This window comes from Engystomops pustulosus, chromosome 3 (assembly GCF_040894005.1).
Source record: "Engystomops pustulosus chromosome 3, aEngPut4.maternal, whole genome shotgun sequence".
NCBI classification, from domain to species: Eukaryota; Metazoa; Chordata; class Amphibia; order Anura; family Leptodactylidae; genus Engystomops; species Engystomops pustulosus.
Window position 1 is genome coordinate 126483509 of NC_092413.1, and position 20827 is coordinate 126504335.

The window sequence follows — 20827 nt, forward strand, 5'->3', positions numbered from 1 at the left end:
ATAGACATCTGGGGAATCCGCCTCCAGAGCAGAAGGAGGGGAAATGCTAGGAGGGAGACATGCTGAAGCCAGTCAAGACAACTGGCTTCAGGAGGGAGACATGAAAGGAGTTCGGGATGAGCTTGTAGGCCACTTGATTGATGCACTTGATTACCTCAAAGTGACCAAAGAACCGGGGACCAAGTTTATAGCTGGGTATCTTAAGCCACACGTATCTGGAGCATAAACAAACTTTGTCACCAGGAGAGAAGAGGAGCTTGTGAGGAGCTCAACATTTCTTATCAGCCTGGGTCTTGGTACGGTCTACAGCTCATAGAAGGGACTGGCCAGTCTGGTCCCAAATAGACTTGAGGTTCTGCACCAGATCCTCTACTGCAAAGACATCAGAGGGAGTAGACAGCGGAAGAGGAGGGCGAGGAATACGTCCATAGACCACAAAGACCGGAGGAGAGCCAGTAGACCCCGAGTCCAGGGAATTGTATGTGAACTACTACAAGGTAGTAGGTCAGCCCAGTTGTCTTGACAGACGAAGTGGCGGAGGTAGCAGCCCAAAGTCTGCTTTACCCTCTCTACTTGACCATTCGACTGAGGGTGGTAGGCAGAAGAAAAGTTGACCTGCAGCTGGTTACACAAGGAACGCCAGAATTTGGACACAAACTGGACTCTTCGATCAGACACCTTGTGTAGCGGAAGACCAGGCAGCCAGAAGATATGTTTGAAGAACAAACCGGCAAGCTTTGGGGAAGATGGAAGACCGGGAAAGGGAACACAATGGGACTTTTTGGAAAACTGGTCCGTCACCACCCAGATGATAGTACTGCCGAGGAGACAGGCAGATCGGTGACAAAATGCATTGCCACGTGGGACCACGGGCGACTGGGAAATAACACGGGCAATGAAATTAACAGTCCAGCTGGGTTGAGATGAGAGGCTTTGTTGTGGGCACAGGAGAAGCAGGATCCCACAAACTCCTGAACATCTTTGAACAGGTCTGGCCACCATTAGTACCGGGAGATGAGCGCCACGGTACGTTGCACCCCAGGGTGCCCAGGCACACGAGAAGAATGCCCCCAAGACAAAGGGAGAGCAGGTCTAACGTATGCCTTGACGGGAGGCAGCTGCCGAAGATCAACCAGAGCTGCGACAAAAAGAAGAAATTACGTGCTGAGGAGCCGGTTCTTCTCCAACAACATCCGAAGCACAGGACAAGGCATCAGCCTTGAGATTCTTGTCAGCCGGACGAAAATTAATCTGCAGGTCAAAGCGGGAGAAGAACAATGACCACCGGGCTTGCCTGGGATTCAGGCACAGGGCTGTATGGAGGTAGTGTACACACTAACGGGATGAAGAGCACCCTCCAGAAGATACCGCCATTCTTCCAGAGCTAGTTTGATGGCCAACAGTTCTCTGTCTCCAATCGAATAATTTCTTTCAGCTGGATAAAAGGTCTTGGAAAAGAAGCTGCATGTGGAAGTTCGGCCCTTGGGCCCTTTTTGGGTGAGCACTGATCAAGCTTCTATGGTGGACGCATCCACCTCATGATGAAAAGGTTTATTCGTATCAGGCCTAGTGAGTACTGGTGCCGAGGCAAAAGCGGACTTCAGCTTGGAGAAGGCCTCTTTCTTGGGACCAATAAGAAGAGGAAACCAGGCATGTGGATTGGCAGCCTTCTTGGTGAGTACCACGATGGGAGACACCAGAGTGTAGAAATGCGGAATAAACTGTCAGTAATAGTGGCCATTGATGAACTGCAGACAGTTTTATCGGGTCCATCTAGAAGGCTCTGTCGGAAATTATATAACCGAGGAATGGAAGGCTGTGCTTGTGAAAGTGGCATTTTTCCAGCTTGGCATAGAGATGATTGGCACAAAGTCAACCAAGAACTTAATGTACATGTGTCTGGTGGGATTCAAGGTCTGGAGAGTACACCAAGATGTCATCTAGGAAGACCACGACACATGTATAGAGAAGGTCCTGGAAAATGTCATTAACAAATTCTTGAAAGACAGCAGGGGCATTACACAGTACAAAGGGCATTACTAAATATTCAAAATGCCCGTCACAGGTATTAAACGCCATCTTCCAGTTGTCACCTTTGCGGATCTGGATGAGATTGTAAGCGCCAGGGAGTTCCAGCTTGGAGAACACCCTGGAACCGTAGGCGATCAAAGAGTCCCGTAATCAACGGCAGGGGGTAGCGTTTTTTAACCGTGATCTTGCTCAGCCCATGATAGTCTATACAGGGATGTAAGGAGCCATCCTTCTTGGTGGCCAGAGTTGATCACCCCACACTAGTAATATTTGATGGTAAAGGGTTAAAAGTCCTCCCCTAAAATTATCTACCACAGAGGCGCACTACCTTAAAGGAAATCTACCATCAAATTCCATCATGGTAAACCAGGGAATCTTATTCATAGATCCATGCACTGTGTCTGTGGTAATCTTCTTATATTTGTTATCCATGGCCTTCCTCCTTCTAAAATAAACTTTTATAATTATGCTAATGAGTCTGAATGGTTCTGGTATGTGTTTCCAAAGCCCCTCGGTGTTGCAGATTCACTGTTTGTTACAATGAGCAGAGCAGGTCTCCCTCTCCCCCCTGCACTTCCTGCTGTTGCTGCTAGATTATACCGACAGAGGGAAGAGGGAGAGAGCAGACAGAGGGTGAGGCATGTGTCACAGTCTGCAGCTTTGAGGGGTTCTGGTACCACCCCCAGAGCCCTGCAGACTCTACTATTACTAAATCTAATAGTAAAATTAGATTTTACAATGAATGAGGCCATGGATAAAAAATATGGATACCTGGATCTATGTGTAAGTGCTTAATCCATGCTTTAGTTTGATGGTAGATTTTCTTTAATTACATACACTTTTCTGATATGCAAATCATAAACAACTTCTGGATAGAAGAGTGAAATTTTCTCCCATATTCTCCCAGGTGCCAATGAACCACACCTCCTTCTCCCTTTAATAAAATTTTTAACCTTTAAAGGATGCAGCCCTATTCTGTTTTTCATTCCCCTTCTTTCAGATCATTTTTTTTTGTTTGTATTGCCATTTTCTGTCACCTGTAATCAGGGGTGTAAGTAGGGTCATAAAGGATTCGGGGCAGGAGCTCATGTGAATATGTATAGAATTCTCAGTAGAGTTCGCTCTTGTATTTAGCACCCACATGCTTTTGCCCCCAAAACACCAGTTCTTATCTTATGCAGCTAAACAAAACACTGCAAAAATCCTACATATAACATCCAGTGACATTAGAGTAATTGTGGCCCACACACATAAAAGGGCATTCTCATGAATAATATTTGTGACATATCCACACCATACAGTATGTCATTAACCCCTTAGGACACCGTGACACTGGGGAACTTCAAGGTGAGCTTCTGTTTGTGCCACCATCACATTCCCCAATGTCATGTGGATTGCACAGGCTCAGAACCAGAGCCTGTGCGATCCGTACAGGAGGCCGGCTGAATGGCTGCACAGGACCTCTGTACGTGACCCCTGCATGAGCAGCCGGGATAGCAGTAGTGGCAATCCTGTCTGTTTAAACCTTTAGGCACCAGGGTCAGACATGACCGCAGCAACTTAAAGGTTATCCCACCTATCCTCCCGGCGATCAGCCACCCATGCACCGAGTATGGGGCTGACGATCGTCTCCATGGCAGCCCAGGGGTCCTATGAAGGACCCCAGGGTTGCCTTGTCTTACCCAGCAGTGCAGTTGTCAGCCTATGCAACTGATGCAGATGATCAATTGTTGAAGTCCCAGAAGGGGGCTAATAGTGGAAAAATAATTAAAAAAAAAAAATAATAATAATAATAAGTTTAAGTACAGTTTAATACATTTTTTTAATACACAATAAAAGTCCCCTAAATGTCCCATGTAATGTAAAACTCCTAAACACAATAAAGCGTGAAAATCACCACACAACACAGCACATATTGAGTATTGCCACATCCGTAACAACCTGTTCAATAAAATAAATGCATGGTGAATGCCTTAAAAAAAAAAAAAAAAACAAAGCAAAAATTTTTTTACTGTTGTACTATATTAGGGGCTCAGCCAATATGTCATAGCGTCTGAAATCTGTTCCAGCAAAATCTGCCAATAGACGCTCATTTCCTTCCGACACCTGAATTGTTGCCCATACAGCAGTATGTTATCGCATGTGAGATATTACTGCATTCAGGAGAAACTGGGTAACAAACCTTCTAATTCGTGCGGTCGCACATCGATATTGGGTGCTGTTAAGGATTAGGGTTCCCACCCCGATAATATCCAAGTACAAGTAAATCCAAGCACTCCGTACGTGTTTTTGATGCCAGAAAGTGATACTTTATTATATTTATACAGAAGTGATCAAAAGGTGTGACGTTTCGACCTACACTCAGGTCTTTGTCAAACACTGAAAGACATAAAGGCGATTGTACATAAATATTTACATATATACATAAATGCGTTGGTAGGATCATAAATGACCATGGTGGTATAAGGTATGCGGAGTGAGGGAGGCAATATCCTCTGCTGACACCAGGTAAGAACATGTAGCCAGACTGGACTCCTGAATGGCAGGGTCTAGCTGCATAAGGTGAATGGGACCACATAGTCATTAAGCGGGTACAGGTTAAATAAATCAATAAATCATCAACATCATCATAGAAAGAGAATCCAACATTTGGGTGCAAAGTGGGGCTTTAGGCATGGGGTAGGAGGCAGCAGTGGATTGATAGTGGATGCTACTATGACAAGCCTGAAAATATAAGAAAAACATGGCTAGTTACCGATCTGGATGGAAGACAGGGTTAGGCTGGCTGTGCTGGTGAGCGTCCGGTATTGACACTGTGGGGGTCATTTATTAAGGGCCCGATTCGCGTTTTCCCGACGTGTTACCCGAATATTTCCGTTTTGCGCCGCTTGTACTTAAATTGCCCCGGGATTTTGGCGCACGCGATCGGATTGTGGCGCATCGGCGCTGGCATGCGCGCGACGGAAATCGGGGGGCGTGGCCGAACGAAAACCCGACGTATTCGGAAAAACCGCCGCATTTAAAAACCGAAAATGTGTCGCATAAGGACCGCTTACCTTCACCTGGTCCAGCTCGGTGCATTCCGGCGCGATGAGTTTACTTTCAGCGCAGCAGCGCCACCTGGTGGACGGCGGAAGAACTACCTTATTAAATCCCGGCCGGACCCGAATCCAGAGCGGAGAAGCCGCCGCTGGAACGCGAATGGACCGGGTAAGTAAATTTGCCCCTATGTGTCTGTAGGCAGTCTGCTGCTGTGTGCCGCCGTGTAAGGGTTTAAAAGGGCTAAGGAACGCCCCCTTAGTGTGATGCGGTGATCACGTGATGGTCACGTGTCAGTCACGTGACGTGTAGGAGTGGCGGTGAATAGAGGAGGAGCTCGGGTGAGTCATGGGGTAGGTATAATGGAGGCGTGTAGGGGAGGAGTTGACTCAAGTGAGTAAGTCCGCCTCTGTAGATGTCGGGCTGTGTGTAAGCGCGTTGCCATGGTGATGGCTGCGCTAGTAGTACCACGAGCTTATCGAGTGAATGGTAAATGCAGTATGATATGGATGATGTGATGTGGGATTATATAGGTAAAATTGTCTATTCCGGAGTATGGTGTGTCTATGTAGGGGAAGGTATGGTGCTATGAGACGTGGGGTAGATTGAGTGTATAAGAGATGGACAGCGGGTTGTGCGTAGGAGATCTTACCACTGTAGAAAAGTATGGTTTCTAAGGTCTCTGGGAAGGAAAGATAGAAAGCATGTTAGTATAATCATATAATAACAACAATCATATAACAGTTTACATCAGATAAAGCTAGAAATTTCATAGTCTCTGTTCATTCCACGTGGTTCTAGACTCTGCAAGGTGTGAATCCAATAAGATTCACGTTTCTTCAACAATAGTATACGGTTTCCACCTCTCCTCGGTTTAGGTACATGTTCAAGGACTTGAAACCGTAGTTGGGATACGTTATGGCGCCTACTCTGGAAATGGGCTGGAACAGGTAATAGTAAGTTGTTGGTCCTGATGGTGGACTTGTGTTGCCCTATCCGATCGCCGACTCTTTGGGTGGTTTCACCTATGTAAATCAGGCCACAGGGGCATTTGATGAGGTACACGACAAAATTTGTGTCGCAAGTGAAGAAGTCTCTGATGGGATATGTTTGACCAGTGTGGGGATGGGAGAATGTACTGCCTTTAAGAACGTTGGTGCATTGTGAACAAGATAAACATGGGAATGTGCCCTTCTTGGGTGTGCGGAGAAATTGTTGTCGTGTTGTGTGTGTGTTGGAGCCTATGTCAGCTCGAATGAGGGAGTCCCTGAGATTTTTGGGGCGTTTTCTACACGGTAGGAGAGGTTGCTGGAATTCTGGAATTTCAGGTAGGGCCCTGGTCAGAACTGACCAGTGTCTTCTGAGGATGCGAAGTACTTTATTGGAGACTGGATGGTATGTATGTACAAATGGTATTCTGGGGTGAGGGGGAGTGGTGTTGGGGGTGGTGTGGCGTACTGTCATGCTATCCGTGATGACCTGCTCCGGATATCCCCTTTCTCTGAATCTATCTGCCATTTCGACAAGGCGGGTGTTTTGTGTATTGATATCGCTGACTAGGCGTCTGACACGGGTAAATTGTGAACGTGGTATGGCCTGGATGGTTGTGGGGGAATGGCAGGTGGTATAGTGTAAGAGACTATTGCGGTCTGTGTCTTTGCGGTAAAGATCATTAACCAGGAGCCCTGAGTCGTGGAGGGTAACGGTGGTGTCCAGGAAACTAATGGTGACTGGGTCGTGATGTAATGTGAATTGTAGTTCGGAGTAAATGGAGTTCATATGGTGGTGAAACTGGAGGAGTGTCTCAGGTGGGCCGTCCCAGATGCAGAAGATATCATCAATGTATCTCTTATACATGATGGCGTGCTGTATGAAGAGAGGATGGTTGTAAATGAAGCGTCTCTCAAAATGGTCCATGAAGCAATTGGCATAAGGGGGTGCTACATTTGAGCCGATGGCCGTCCCTTGTAGTTGGAGGTAGAATTGGTCTTGGAACATGAAGTAGTTCTGTTCCAGGACTAGAGTGAGGAGGTCCGTGTAGAAGGAGATTTTGGATGCTTCGAAGGAGTGTTCAGTCAGTAGCTCGGTGATGGCTAGAATGCCCTTGTTGTGTTGGATGGATGTGTAGAGACTAGTCACATCCCATGTGACTAGTCTGGCCGAGAAGGGGATAGGATCAAGTGTGCGAATGAGATGGAGGAATGATGAGGTGTCAAGTAAGAATGACCGAGTGCTGCGGATTAGAGGTGTGAGAACTTTTTCCAGGAGGATGGATAATGGAGATAGAATGGAGTCTGTTGAAGCCACAATGGGTCTACCTGGTGGTTTGTTGAGCCGTTTGTGTATCTTAGGGAGGGTATAGAAGACTGGTATGACTGGATGGGGATTAGTGAGAAAACGGGAAGTGGTTGTTGAGATGTGGCCCTGTTCTAAGTATTTGTCTAGAGTGTTTTGGATCAGGGATTTGATATCGGGCGTAGGGTCTTTGGATAGTTTGCGATATATGTGTTCCTCGTTTAATTGTCGTAGGCATTCATCCACATAGTCTCGTTTGTCCATTATTACCAGTGCTCCGCCTTTGTCGGCGGGTTTGATAATAACCTCCTTGTTCTGTAGTAATGCACGTAGTGCTTGTCTGTCCGTGGCTGACATGTTGCTCTGAGTTTTGTAATGACCGCGGTTGAGGTCACCACGAAACTTCTCGATGTCCTTGGTGACCATGCGGATGTATGTTTCGATGGCGGGGATGGACTTGGGTGGCATGAATGTGCTTCTGTTCCTCAGGCCCAGATTCCTGATATCTATCATGGAGTCAGTATTATCTACCAAGGGATGTCGTGGGTTCTCAGACTCCTGGAAGTATCCTTTAAGTCTGATGGTGCGGAAAAACCTCTGGAGGTCCATGTCCAATTGAAACGTATCAAACTGATACGTGGGGCAGAAGGATAGACCTTTCTGTAGTAGTTCTATCTGTGCGGGACTTAGTGAGTCGGAGGATATATTGACGGTAAGGGATTGGGGATTAGGACAGTTCCTACCTGGGAGCGTGTTGTCATCGTGGGTCCTTCCCTGGGTGGTCCGCCTGTGGCCCCTCCTCGTCTTCTTCCTCTTGGACGTGAGTGTTGGTCTAAAAAATGCTGCTGACGTTGGTATGTGGAGCTCTCTGGACCTGAGTCCGAAAGTGATGACTCTCTGGATGATGGTCTGCTGTGATGTCGACCTTGTCTGGAAGAGTAGTTGTCGTGCCATTTGTAGACTCGTTTTTGTCTGTAATCCTCGATGTCACGGAGGAATTTGCGTCTTTTGGTAGCCTCGACGAGTTTTCGGTGTTCGCTGAGGTGTTTGGAGAGTTGTTCTTTCTGTTGTGTGAATTCTTCTGCCGCAAGTGTATCCGATAACTGTTGTTCTATGGTGGTGACTTGTTGTTTCAATTCTTCTATTTCTTTGTGGAGATTAGAGACAGTTAGTGTCATAAGATCAAAAGCACATTTATTTAGTATGGATTCAAATTGTTTACAATATTCAGTGTTGTCACTAAATATTGTAGGTCGCAGTGGTACCCGCAGGCCACGTGGTATCCTTTCAACCTTGATATATTCTACCAGGGTTGCGCAGTGTAGTTCATAGTTTGTTAACCTCTTAGAGGTTCGTTCGAGGTCACGTATTCTGAATTCTGTTGGAGGTGTCTGCAGAAAATCCCGTGCAATGTTAACCTGGGATAGTATTGCTTCTCTTTCTTCCTGGTTGTAAGTTAAGAACGAACTGGTCATAGTTTCTTCGAGTGCCGAACCGTAAGGGTCAAGTAGTCATCTAATTCGTGCGGTCGCACATCGATATTGGGTGCTGTTAAGGATTAGGGTTCCCACCCCGATAATATCCAAGTACAAGTAAATCCAAGCACTCCGTACGTGTTTTTGATGCCAGAAAGTGATACTTTATTATATTTATACAGAAGTGATCAAAAGGTGTGACGTTTCGACCTACACTCAGGTCTTTGTCAAACACTGAAAGACATAAAGGCGATTGTACATAAATATTTACATATATACATAAATGCGTTGGTAGGATCATAAATGACCATGGTGGTATAAGGTATGCGGAGTGAGGGAGGCAATATCCTCTGCTGACACCAGGTAAGAACATGTAGCCCCACATCACATCATCCATATCATACTGCATTTACCATTCACTCGATAAGCTCGTGGTACTACTAGCGCAGCCATCACCATGGCAACGCGCTTACACACAGCCCGACATCTACAGAGGCGGACTTACTCACTTGAGTCAACTCCTCCCCTACACGCCTCCATTATACCTACCCCATGACTCACCCGAGCTCCTCCTCTATTCACCGCCACTCCTACACGTCACGTGACTGACACGTGACCATCACGTGATCACCGCATCACACTAAGGGGGCGTTCCTTAGCCCTTTTAAACCCTTACACGGCGGCACACAGCAGCAGACTGCCTACAGACACATAGTGTCAATACCGGACGCTCACCAGCACAGCCAGCCTAACCCTGTCTTCCATCCAGATCGGTAACTAGCCATGTTTTTCTTATATTTTCAGGCTTGTAATAGTAGCATCCACTATCAATCCACTGCTGCCTCCTACCCCATGCCTAAAGCCCCACTTTGCACCCAAATGTTGGATTCTCTTTCTATGATGATGTTGATGATTTATTGATTTATTTAACCTGTACCCGCTTAATGACTATGTGGTCCCATTCACCTTATGCAGCTAGACCCTGCCATTCAGGAGTCCAGTCTGGCTACATGTTCTTACCTGGTGTCAGCAGAGGATATTGCCTCCCTCACTCTGCATACCTTATACCACCATGGTCATTTATGATCCTACCAACGCATTTATGTATATATGTAAATATTTATGTACAATCGCCTTTATGTCTTTCAGTGTTTGACAAAGACCTGAGTGTAGGTCGAAACGTCACACCTTTTGATCACTTCTGTATAAATATATCACTTTCTGGCATCAAAAACACTTACGGAGTGCTTGGATTTACTTGTACTTGGGTAACAAACCTTGGGATGCATTTATTTCTTTGTTACAACAAGGTTTCCCCTTCCACCAGGGAGGGGGGATATATTGATGGACCCCGTTAGTATATGCACCGATGGTGGCTGGGAAATTAATTGCTCAATTTAAACTCCAAAAAGTCGCACGGCCAGCGACCACAAATACCCTTTAGCCACCAGGGTTAAATAATAAAACTTTTATTACCGTATATACTCGAGTATAAGCCGACCCGGGTATAAGCCGAGACCCCTAATTTTACCATCAAAAACTGGGAAAACCTATTGACTCCAGTATAAGCCGAGGGTGGGAAATGCATTAATCACAGACCCCCCCCCCCCCAGTATGTATACAGCCTGCCCCCAGTAGTACACAGCAGCCCCCAGTAGTATACAGCCCGCCTCCAGTAGTATACAGCCTGCCCCCAGTAGTATACAGCAGCCCCCAGTAGTATACAGCCTGCCCCAGTAGTATACAGCACTGCCCCCAGTAGTATACAGCCTGCCCCCAGTAGTATACAGCCTGCCCCAGTAGTATACAGCACTGCCCCCAGTAGTATACAGCACTGCCCCAAGTAGTATACAGCACAGCCCCCAGTAGTATACAGCACAGCCCCCAGTAGTATACAGCACAGCCCCCAGTAGTATACAGCACAGCCCCCAGTAGTATACAGCACTGCCCCCAGGCGTGCAGCGCTGCTCCCCCGATGTCCGCGTGGGTGCTCTTCTGGCGGCGCCCGGCACGAAGTTAGTGAAGAAAGAAGACGGGCGCCGCCATTGTTCTCCCCTGCATGGCGCCTAGTATGACGCGCCGCTGCTGACGTCATACTAGTCGCCGCCTGGAGGAAAAACATGGCGGCACATGGCACGAAGTTAGTGAAGACAGAAGACGGCCGCGGGAGCCAGAAGAGGACCCGCGCGGACATCGGGGGAGCAGCGCTGCAGGTCGGGGCCACCGGAGGGTGAGTATATAAGTTTATTATTTTTTAAAGATTTTTTATGACTGTATGACTCGTGTATGAGCCGAGGGGACGTTTTTCAGCACATTTTTTGTGCTGAAAAACTCGGCTTATACACGAGTATATACGGTAATTTTGTATTAAGAATTTGTAAATAATGAGACACTCTTTAAAATCAACAGACAGGCAAAAGAGGAAGGGTCAATGGAGTAGGATTCTACTAGGATGCTTCATTAGGGCTCTAGTATAATATCTTCCTGTAGGGAGATTGATCAGTTCTCACTCAAAGATATTATGTGTCACTGTAGTGAACATATTGTTCATGGAGGCCACCTAGTCTATTCCTATATAGAGGGTTGCCTTATTTCAGGCTCCTCAATGATTCTAGTTAACCCTCACTAGATTTATTTACAGTTCATTACCCTATCCTATAAATTGTCTGCTGCTATGTTAAAATTCGAACGTGCCGCTCAACCAAGCCCACCCGACATGTTTCGCGTGCAGTGTAAACTTTTATAAACTATCGGTTCCTACATCATCATACCGCGCCTCTCATCTGAAGTGACATTATCCTATAAATGCATTTCTTAGAGAGGATTGGAGTTTAGGGCTCCGTTAGGGGCTTAGAGATAGGCTAATAACCCAATGTTTCATACCTCAGACCGGATGTTGATAAATTATTGTCCAATCAGGAGTTATAAAGATAGTCGCTCCCGATCCTTATCAGAATACGTCATCCTCTATATCGGTGAATCACCGATTGCTATTCGTGTACGAGAAAAGAGGAGCGCATGCGCAGTGAGACTCCACTGCGTAGGATATCTCCAAGGGCGAAAATACTCGCTCTGTACAAGAGCGAAGGGAGAATGAAGAAGAAGGAAAAAGCAAGGAAATAAGAAGAGAGAGAGGAAGAAGAAAGAAGAAAACAAGAAGAGTGAGTATTTACAATGCTGTTTAAGAAATGTTAGAACGGGAATCCTTGGAAAGGCAAATATATTTTATATAAGGTGGGAGACACTTATAGGTTAGAGGAAAGAGAGAGGGGGTCTATTAAGGCAGAATACGGATTGGTGCATCCCCACTCTGTTATGTCCACTCTTGTAGTGCTATTCAAGGAGAGTTAAATATATACATAGAAAAATTCAAAAGGAATTAAGTATGTACATAGGAAACGATAAGTAAATAAATTGATAAAGTTAATTTGTACATAAAAGTGACAGTTCCCATTATTCTTCATTCTTAACATTTGTCACATGTTGCTATAAAACTTAGTTTTTATTTCATCCTTTTAAAAAATAGGTTAAAAAGGTTCCATGGTAGTGACAGAAACTGAGGCGTTTCGAACTAAATGCTGTTCTTAATCATAACCGTTGACTATGATTAAGAACAGCATTTAGTTTGAAACGCCTCCGTTTCTGTCACTACCATGGTACCTTTTTAACCTATTTTTTAAAAGGATGAAATAAAAACTAAGTTTTATACTTATGATTTAATATATTTTTTGCCTGGTTGCTGGATTCACCTACTTTTCCTCTGAATATGCACTGAATCGGCTCAGTTTGTCCGAGGACCGGCTCTCAACACGTGGCTACAAGAAATGGGTGAGCTGAAAAAAACTTTTTCTCTTTTTGTCTACATATATTATTCCCGTGCTTCGGCAATTAAAAAACTGCCGGATCTGATATTTTTTATTATCCACTGGATTGGTAAATTCTTTCACTCTCGGAAATTGGTCCCGTACATTGGGGCCACGTTGGAATGTAAGTTTGGGATGAGGACTTAAAACCTTCTTAAGATCCGGGTCTCCTCGTAATAGAGGCCAGTATCTTTGGAGAATATTAGGTACCTCTTGTTTATATGCATCGAACTGACCAATGCATCTAATTAGAGGGGAATCACACTTTGTCTCCTTAGGTTTCAAGAGGTCCTCCTGGCGTATGATCTTAGCCCGATTGTACGCTAGGTTCAGAGTTCGTTTCGGATATTTCTTATTCCTCAACCGTTGATAGAGGTCATTGCATTCCTTCTGGAATGTTGGTTCTTCGGAACAGTTACATCTCGCGCGTACATATTGGCCGATTGGGATACCTTTTTTGAGGGCTGGTGGATGCCAACTGCGGAAGTCCAAGAAGTTATTAGTAGAGGTAGGTTTTCTGCAAATTTTAGTATTCAAGTTACCTTGTGATACCAAGTGATACCATGATAGTTAGGTCCAGGAAGTTGATTTGAGTGGCGTGTGTCTCAAATGTGAAGTGCATGCCAATGTTATTACAGTTTAGCACCTTGACAAAGGTTTCAAAACTGTGTTTGTCGCCTTCCCATAAAATTAAAATGTCGTTGATAAATCAACCCCAGAATTGAATGTGATTGGTGAAATGCTCCATTGATTTGGAAAAAACTAAAGTTGCTTCCCACCACCCAAGAAATACATTTGTGTAGTTAGGGGCACATGCTGTGCCCATGGCAGTTCCCTTTATCTGCCAAAAGTAGGTGTCTTCAAACAGAAAATAATTGTGTTTCAACACAAATTTCAAAAGTGATAAAACAAAACTATTATGTGCTTGATACTGTATTCCCCGTGCAGACAGAAAATATTCAACAGCCCTGAGACCTAGTTCATGGTGTATGCTACTATAAAGGGCTTCGACATCAAGAGAGGCCAATAAAACATTCGAGGGTATTTGAATACCCTGCAGGCGGGCTATTGTATCCTTAGTATCCCTGAGGTATGAGGGGAGACTTTCAACAAAAGGTGCTAGTATTTTGTCGATGTATATGCTAGGATTCTGCGTAAAATTATCATTGCCAGAGACGATGGGTCTCCCTGGCATAGGAAGGCGTTCCTTATGCACTTTCGGGAGTGCATAGAATGTGGCAACAGTTGGTGCTGGATTGTACATAAACAAATATTCATCTTTGGATACTGACCCCTGCTCGAGGGCGCCATCCAGGATGGTTTTAAGTTCCTGTAGAAACATTTCTGTAGGGTTTCTCAGTAATTTGGTGTATGTATCTTTGTCATCCAGTAATCTTCTGACCATATCGATGTAATCTTGCTTATCCTGTATTACGATGTTCCCGCCTTTGTCAGAAGGCTTTATTACTATGCTGTGATCGTCTCTCAGCTCCGTTAGTGCTATCTGTTCCTCAAGGGATAGATTTGAGGCTATTTTGTTTTTAGACGGTCTAAGATTTTTTATGTCCGCAGTAACCAGCTTGACGAACATATCGATATGTTGGTATTGAGAAAACACCGGTGTGGTCTTGGATTTTGGTTTGAGGTTAGTAAAAGGCCCAGGCTGCATAGACCGGCCGTCCATAGATTCCAGCGGTCCCATTTCATTTTCTAACAGGAGGTCCTCCAAAGCTTCGAGTGCTTCCTCTTCTCTACTTTGGAGGGGTATGACATTTGTGTAAGGCCAACTTGCGGGCAAATAAATTATTGTCTTCTACCTAAGTAAAGTGGTCAAAACTTGGGATCGGGGTAAATGAAAGGCCTCTTTTTAGGAGGCTCAATTGAGCCTCAGTGAAAGTACGAGAGGACAGATTAAATATAAGTGATTGGTGTGAATCTATATCTGGTTTTTTAAGTTCATCGTTCCCGCTCTCCCTGATGTGTCCATAAAAAAATGGGAGCCGTTGGTATTGATGTAGGTAGTGCAGTTGCCCCTGTCAGGCTTTTTAAAGGGTCTGTAGATTGAATGATGTTTGGCCGTGGGGCTGACCGATATATCCTGATTGTCCCGATGTCTAGTTGTCATAGATGGAGGTCCTGATTGGGTCAGACTCGTAGGGGGGGCTTGTAGAGTATTCAGCCCTGAGGCTGTATAAGAAAAAGTAGATGAACCCACAGGGCCACATGATACAGATGTTTGATTGGGCTGTAAATGGTTAATTCCAACCTGTCTCTCAGTGTTGGTATTTGGATTATTTGTCTGTTTTGAGCGTTGTTGTGGTCCCCTATTTTTAAATTTACGCTTGGTACTCCGTTATTTGATTTGGAAGATGCACTGGACTCAGCCCCTGAATATTCCGATTCGGATATGTCAGTTTGAGTGTTTCTGGGGTGGGGGCGATTAATGCGTTGTTTCCTTGTGTATGTCTGACCAGTGTCAAAATCCCTGCGGTCCCTCAGATATTTGCGATGCTTTTTTTCCCTTATTTCCTTTTTAAATATATCTATATTTTTTGAAATTTCTGTTCCAATGTTCCAAATTCGGGGGATGTAATAAATGATTGTATAAAAACTAATTCCTTCTCTACACGTTTACTTGTGTTCTCAAAGATGGTCCGTTCATACGTTAGTAGATAATTAATCAAACGTAGGGAACTCTCTGTTAGTAGTTGTTCCCAGCCCCGTAGGAACTCTGGATCTTCACGGTGTGAGTTTGGTACAAGGGGTATGCGTAAGCCTCTGTAAACCAGCCCCTGATGCAAAAATGTTTCAAAACTTGAGATTTCCCACCACGATTTTATATTTTGTTTGTATGTTTGTTGCATGTTCTGAAACGCTGAGTAAATGTCAATTTGGTTTAAAGGGATTTCATTCTTGGAGAAGACCTGGAGGGCTTCAGTGGTAAATTGTTCAAAGTTCAATTTTTGTGAGAGGAAGCCTGTCATGCCTGTTTGTAAACGCACTGTAATAAGGAGGGGTCACTTATGTGGAGGGGTGAGAAGCCTAGTCCCCCTCCTGCCATATTGATATGTTACAACAAGGTTTCCCCTTCCACCAGGGAGGGGGGATATATTGATGGACCCCGTTAGTATATGCACCGATGGTGGCTGGGAAATTAATTGCTCAATTTAAACTCCAAAAAGTCGCACGGCCAGCGACCACAAATACCCTTTAGCCACCAGGGTTAAATAATAAAACTCAACTTTTATTAATTTTGTATTAAGAATTTGTAAATAATGAGACACTCTTTAAAATCAACAGACAGGCAAAAGATGAAGGGTCAATGGAGTAGGATTCTACTAGGATGCTTCATTAGGGCTATTGTATAATATCTTCCTGTAGGGAGATTGATCAGTTCTCACTCAAAGATATTATGTGTCACTGTAGTGAACATATTGTTCCTGGAGGCCACCTAGTCTATTCCTATATACACTCACCGGCCACTTTATTAGGTACACCTGTCCAACTGCTCGTTAACACTTAATTTCTAATCAGCCAATCACATGGTGGCAACTCAGTGCATTTAGGCATGTACACATGGTCAAGACAATCTCCTGCAGTTCAAACCGAGCATCAGTATGGAGAAGAAAGGTGATTTGAGTGCCTTTGAACGTGGCATGGTTGTTGGTGCCAGAAGGGCTGGTCTGAGTATTTCAGAAACTGCTGATCAACTGGGATTTTCACGCACAACCATCTCTAGGGTTTACAGAGAATGGTCCGAAAAAGAAAAAACATCCAGTGAGTGGCAGTTCTGTGGGCGGAAATGCCTTGTTGATGCCAGAGGTCAGAGGAGAATGGGTAGACTGGTTCGAGCGGATAGAAAGGCAACAGTGACTCAAATCTCCATCCGTTACAACCAAGGTAGGCAGAAGAGCATCTCTGAACGCACAGTACGTCGAACTTTGAGGCAGATGGGCTACAGCAGCAGAAGACCACACCGGGTGCCACTCCTTTCAGCTAAAAACAGGAAACTGAGGCTACAATTTGCACAAGCTCATCGAAATTGGACAGTAAAAGATCGGAAAAACGTTGCCTGGTCTGATGAGTCTCGATTTCTGCTGTGACATTCGGATGGTAGGGTCAGAATTTGGCGTCAACAACATGAAAGCATGGATCCATCCTGCCTTGTATCAACGGTTCAGGCTGGTGGTGGTGGTGTCATGGTGTGGGGAATATTTTCTTGGCACTCTTTGGGCCCCTTGGTACCAATTGAGCATTGTTGCAACGCCACAGCCTACCTGAGTATTGTTGCTGACCATGTCCATCCCTTTATGACCACAATGTACCCAACATCTGATGGCTACTTTCAGCAGGATAATGCGTCATGTCATAAAGCTGGAATCATCTCAGACTGGTTTCTTGAATATGACAATGAGTTCACTGTACTCAAATGGCCTCCACAGTCACCAGATCTCAATCCAATAGAGCATCTTTGGGATGTGGTGGAACGGGAGATTCGCATCATGGATGTGCAGCCGACAAATCTGCGGCAACTGTGTGATGCCATCATGTCAATATGGACCAAAATCTCTGAGGAATGCTTCCAGCACCTTGTTGAATCTATGCCATGAAGAATTGAGGCAGTTCTGAAGGAAAAAGGGGTTCCAACCCGTTACTAGCATGGTGTACCTAATAAAGTGGCCGGTGAGTGTAGAAGGTTGCCTTATTTCAGGCTCCTCAATGATTCTAGTTAACCCTCACTAGATTTATATACAGTTCATTACCCTATCCTATAAATTGTCTGCTGCTATGTTAAAATTTGAACTGTATATAAATCTAGTGAGGGTTAACTAGAATCATTGAGGAGCCTGAAATAAGGCAACCCTCTATATAGGAATAGACTAGGTGGCCTCCATGAACAATATGTTCACTACAGTGACACATAATATCTTTGAGTGAGAACTGATCAATCTCCCTACAGGAAGATATTATACTAGAGCCCTAATGAAGCATCCTAGTAGAATCCTACTCCATTGACCCTTCCTCTTTTGCCTGTCTGTTGATTTTAAAGAGTGCATTTATTTCTTTAATCCCTTTTCAAAATAGAAATTTAGTTATTTTGGAAAAAGATTTTCACTTACATGAGCCAAAGTAAATACTTTCTCTAAAACATCTGTGGTGGAATAAAGCTCAATATCAACGTAGATAAATTCTCTAGGTGGTGCCGTTTCCAAAATAGGATCATTTGTGGGGGGAGTTCATTGTTCTTGTAGCTCAGGAACTTTTCTAATGTGTAATGGCACCTCAAGCCAACATCATCAAAATCTGGCCTCTGAAAGCTCAATGGCTCCTTCCATTCTGCGCTCTGAAGTGCGACCCTAAAGTAGTTTACATTCACACGTGGAGTATTCTCCTACTCGTAAGAAACTGCAAAACAAAATCTGATGTGTGTTTTCCCATTTTATCCTGAATGAACAAGTAAATTTTGGAACTAAATAATAATTTTATTGTCAAATTGTAAAAATTCTAAATAGAACCGCCATTTTATTTTCTTTCTTGTGAGATACTTGAAAGGTTAACACACTTAACAAAGGCTGTTTTAAATAGTTTGAGGGGTGTAGTTTTAAAAATGGGACAATTTGTTGGGAGTTTGTAATAAATAGAACTTTAAAAACCCTTTTGAAGATGAATTGTGCTCTAAAAATATTGACTGAAATTTACTTGAAAATTTGGAAAATTGCTGTTTGAACTGTAAGCCTCCTAACGTTCTAATAAAATAAATTAACATATAAAAAATTATGTCAGCATAAAGCAGACATATGTTTAATATTAGTTAGCAACCAATTTGTCTAATTGTACGATTTGTATAACATTTAGAAATCAGAAAAATAGAAAAGTGTTAACATTTTTCACCAAATTTCCATTTTTTTTTTACATATAAGTGCAATATAATTCAACTAAAATATAGAATTAAAGTAAAAAAAACCTTGGTAAGGTAAAGCGTTCCAAAGTTATAACTGTAATAATACGGCGCGTCAGGAAGAGGTTAATATCCCATCATACTACCTAAATACATACATGCATGCATACTAGGCCTCATGCCCACGATCGTGTAATGATGCAGTGAGCTAGAAGGTTTTTTGCGGTTATTTTTATGGTCTCATGCCCACAAGTTATAGAGCAGGTCTCAAATGCCGAAACCAGTTAAGCCACAAACAATGGTACTTGGCCAGTAGTTTGCGGCCAACAATGTGCACGTTTGTGTGCATGAGGCCTTATACACGTAGATGTGTATTCACCCATAAGTGTACATAGCTGCAGAGGCATCGCTAAGGCTAAAGATCTGGGGCCCGTGACCTGGATCTTTTGGCTGGAGCCCTGGGTCAGCAGAACATTTGTCCCCCTGTCTGGGCATTCCTCCCCACTTTCATTACATTCTGTGTCCTCAGGACATAGATAGAGATGAGAAAGTGAGCATTAGGCACTGCTTTCCCCTGCAGGTCCTGTAGCCTCCTGGAGAATATCCTGAAGGCTGAAGGACCTGTGATGATGTCATGATCACATGACCTGCAGAGGAAAGCAGTGCACAGGGCTGCACCAGTGATGTGTAGGGGAAACATGATAAGAGCTAATTGAAGGGGAAAAATATAGGAGGCAACTGTGTGGGCAAATTACTTGGGGTGCTGTGTGAGGACATTACTGGGGGATGTGTGGGGACATTACTGGGGGGATGTGTGAGGTCATTACTGGGGGGCTGTCTGGGAGCCATTACTGGGTGTTACATGGGGGACACTACTGGGAGACTTTGTGGGGGACATTACTGGGGTCTTTGTGGGGCACATTACGGGGGGAGTAGGGGAAATTAATGGGAGGCTCTGTGGTGTCATTACTGGGGGGCTGTGCGGGGGACATTACTGGGTGGCTGTGTGGGGGACATTACTGGTGGGCTGTATGGGGGTCATTACTGGGGGGCTGTGTGGGGGACCTTACTGGTGGGCTGTGTGAGGACATTACTGAGGGCTGTGTGGGGGACATTACTGGGGGCTGTGTGGGGCACATTACTGGTGGGATGTGTGGGGGACATTACTGGGAGGCTACGTGATGTCATTGCTGGGGGCTGTGTGGGGGACGTTCTTGGGGGGCTGTGTAGGCGGTGTTACTGGGAGGCTGTGTGGGAGACATTACTGGGAGGCTGTGTAGGAGACATTACTGGGGGACAGTGTGAAGACATTACTGGGGGGCTGTGTGAGAGATATTACTGGGGAGCTGTGTGGGGGACATTACTGGGGTGCTGTGTGGGGGACATTATTTGGGGGCTGTGTGGGAACATTACTGGTGGACTGTGTGTGAGACCACACAGGATCACACTGTCTGTATGAGGACCAGCTCCACTACCAGCAGATCTAAAGCAGCAGGAGTCTCCATAAGGTAACTGGACTGTGGCTAGTATGAAGTAGTAGCTAGTAGTTCAGCCCTGCTGTCTATCCCTAGCCCAAATGTTGAGCCTGCAGTTCATGAGTTGGCACAGGGGATGGGGGAGGGGACTGTGCCCAGAGCTAAGTTTTTAGTGTGTTAGGTGCTGTCTACAGTTGGGAATCTGTTCCTTCTGGAATACATATACTAGTTTGGTTTTAATACCGCAGTGTCATAAGGCCTTTTATAGGTCATGCTTGATGTCAAGGGAGCAGTTTTACAAGGTAACTTAAATGCGGCGTGGTTTTCCTTATCCCATCCTAGAAAACTTAGCATATTTTCCCAGAATCTCCCTAGTGGACCTTCCATGGCTATAAGACTCCCCACGCCTACAAGATGGCCTTAATTGCCAGTCTCCGTAAGGAGAACTCTTACTTCCCGATGTTAGGAGGCAGAGACCTCCCGAGAATCTGAACCCTGGATCTTTTAACTTAGTGATTCCTCTGTCTGCAATTAACCGTCAGTGTTCAGAGCTGGTAAGATTATTATTTTGGCAACTGTACTATGCAAAATTTTTATTAATTAAAATTATTTTTTTAATTAAAATTATCTAGCTTGTACCTCCATCTCACCTCTTTAACCAGCCTGCTCCTCCTCCATTTTCAGCCTTCTTCCCCATGTTCCCCTCTTTCTCAAGCATGCACCCCCATGTCTCCATCTTTCTTCAACCTG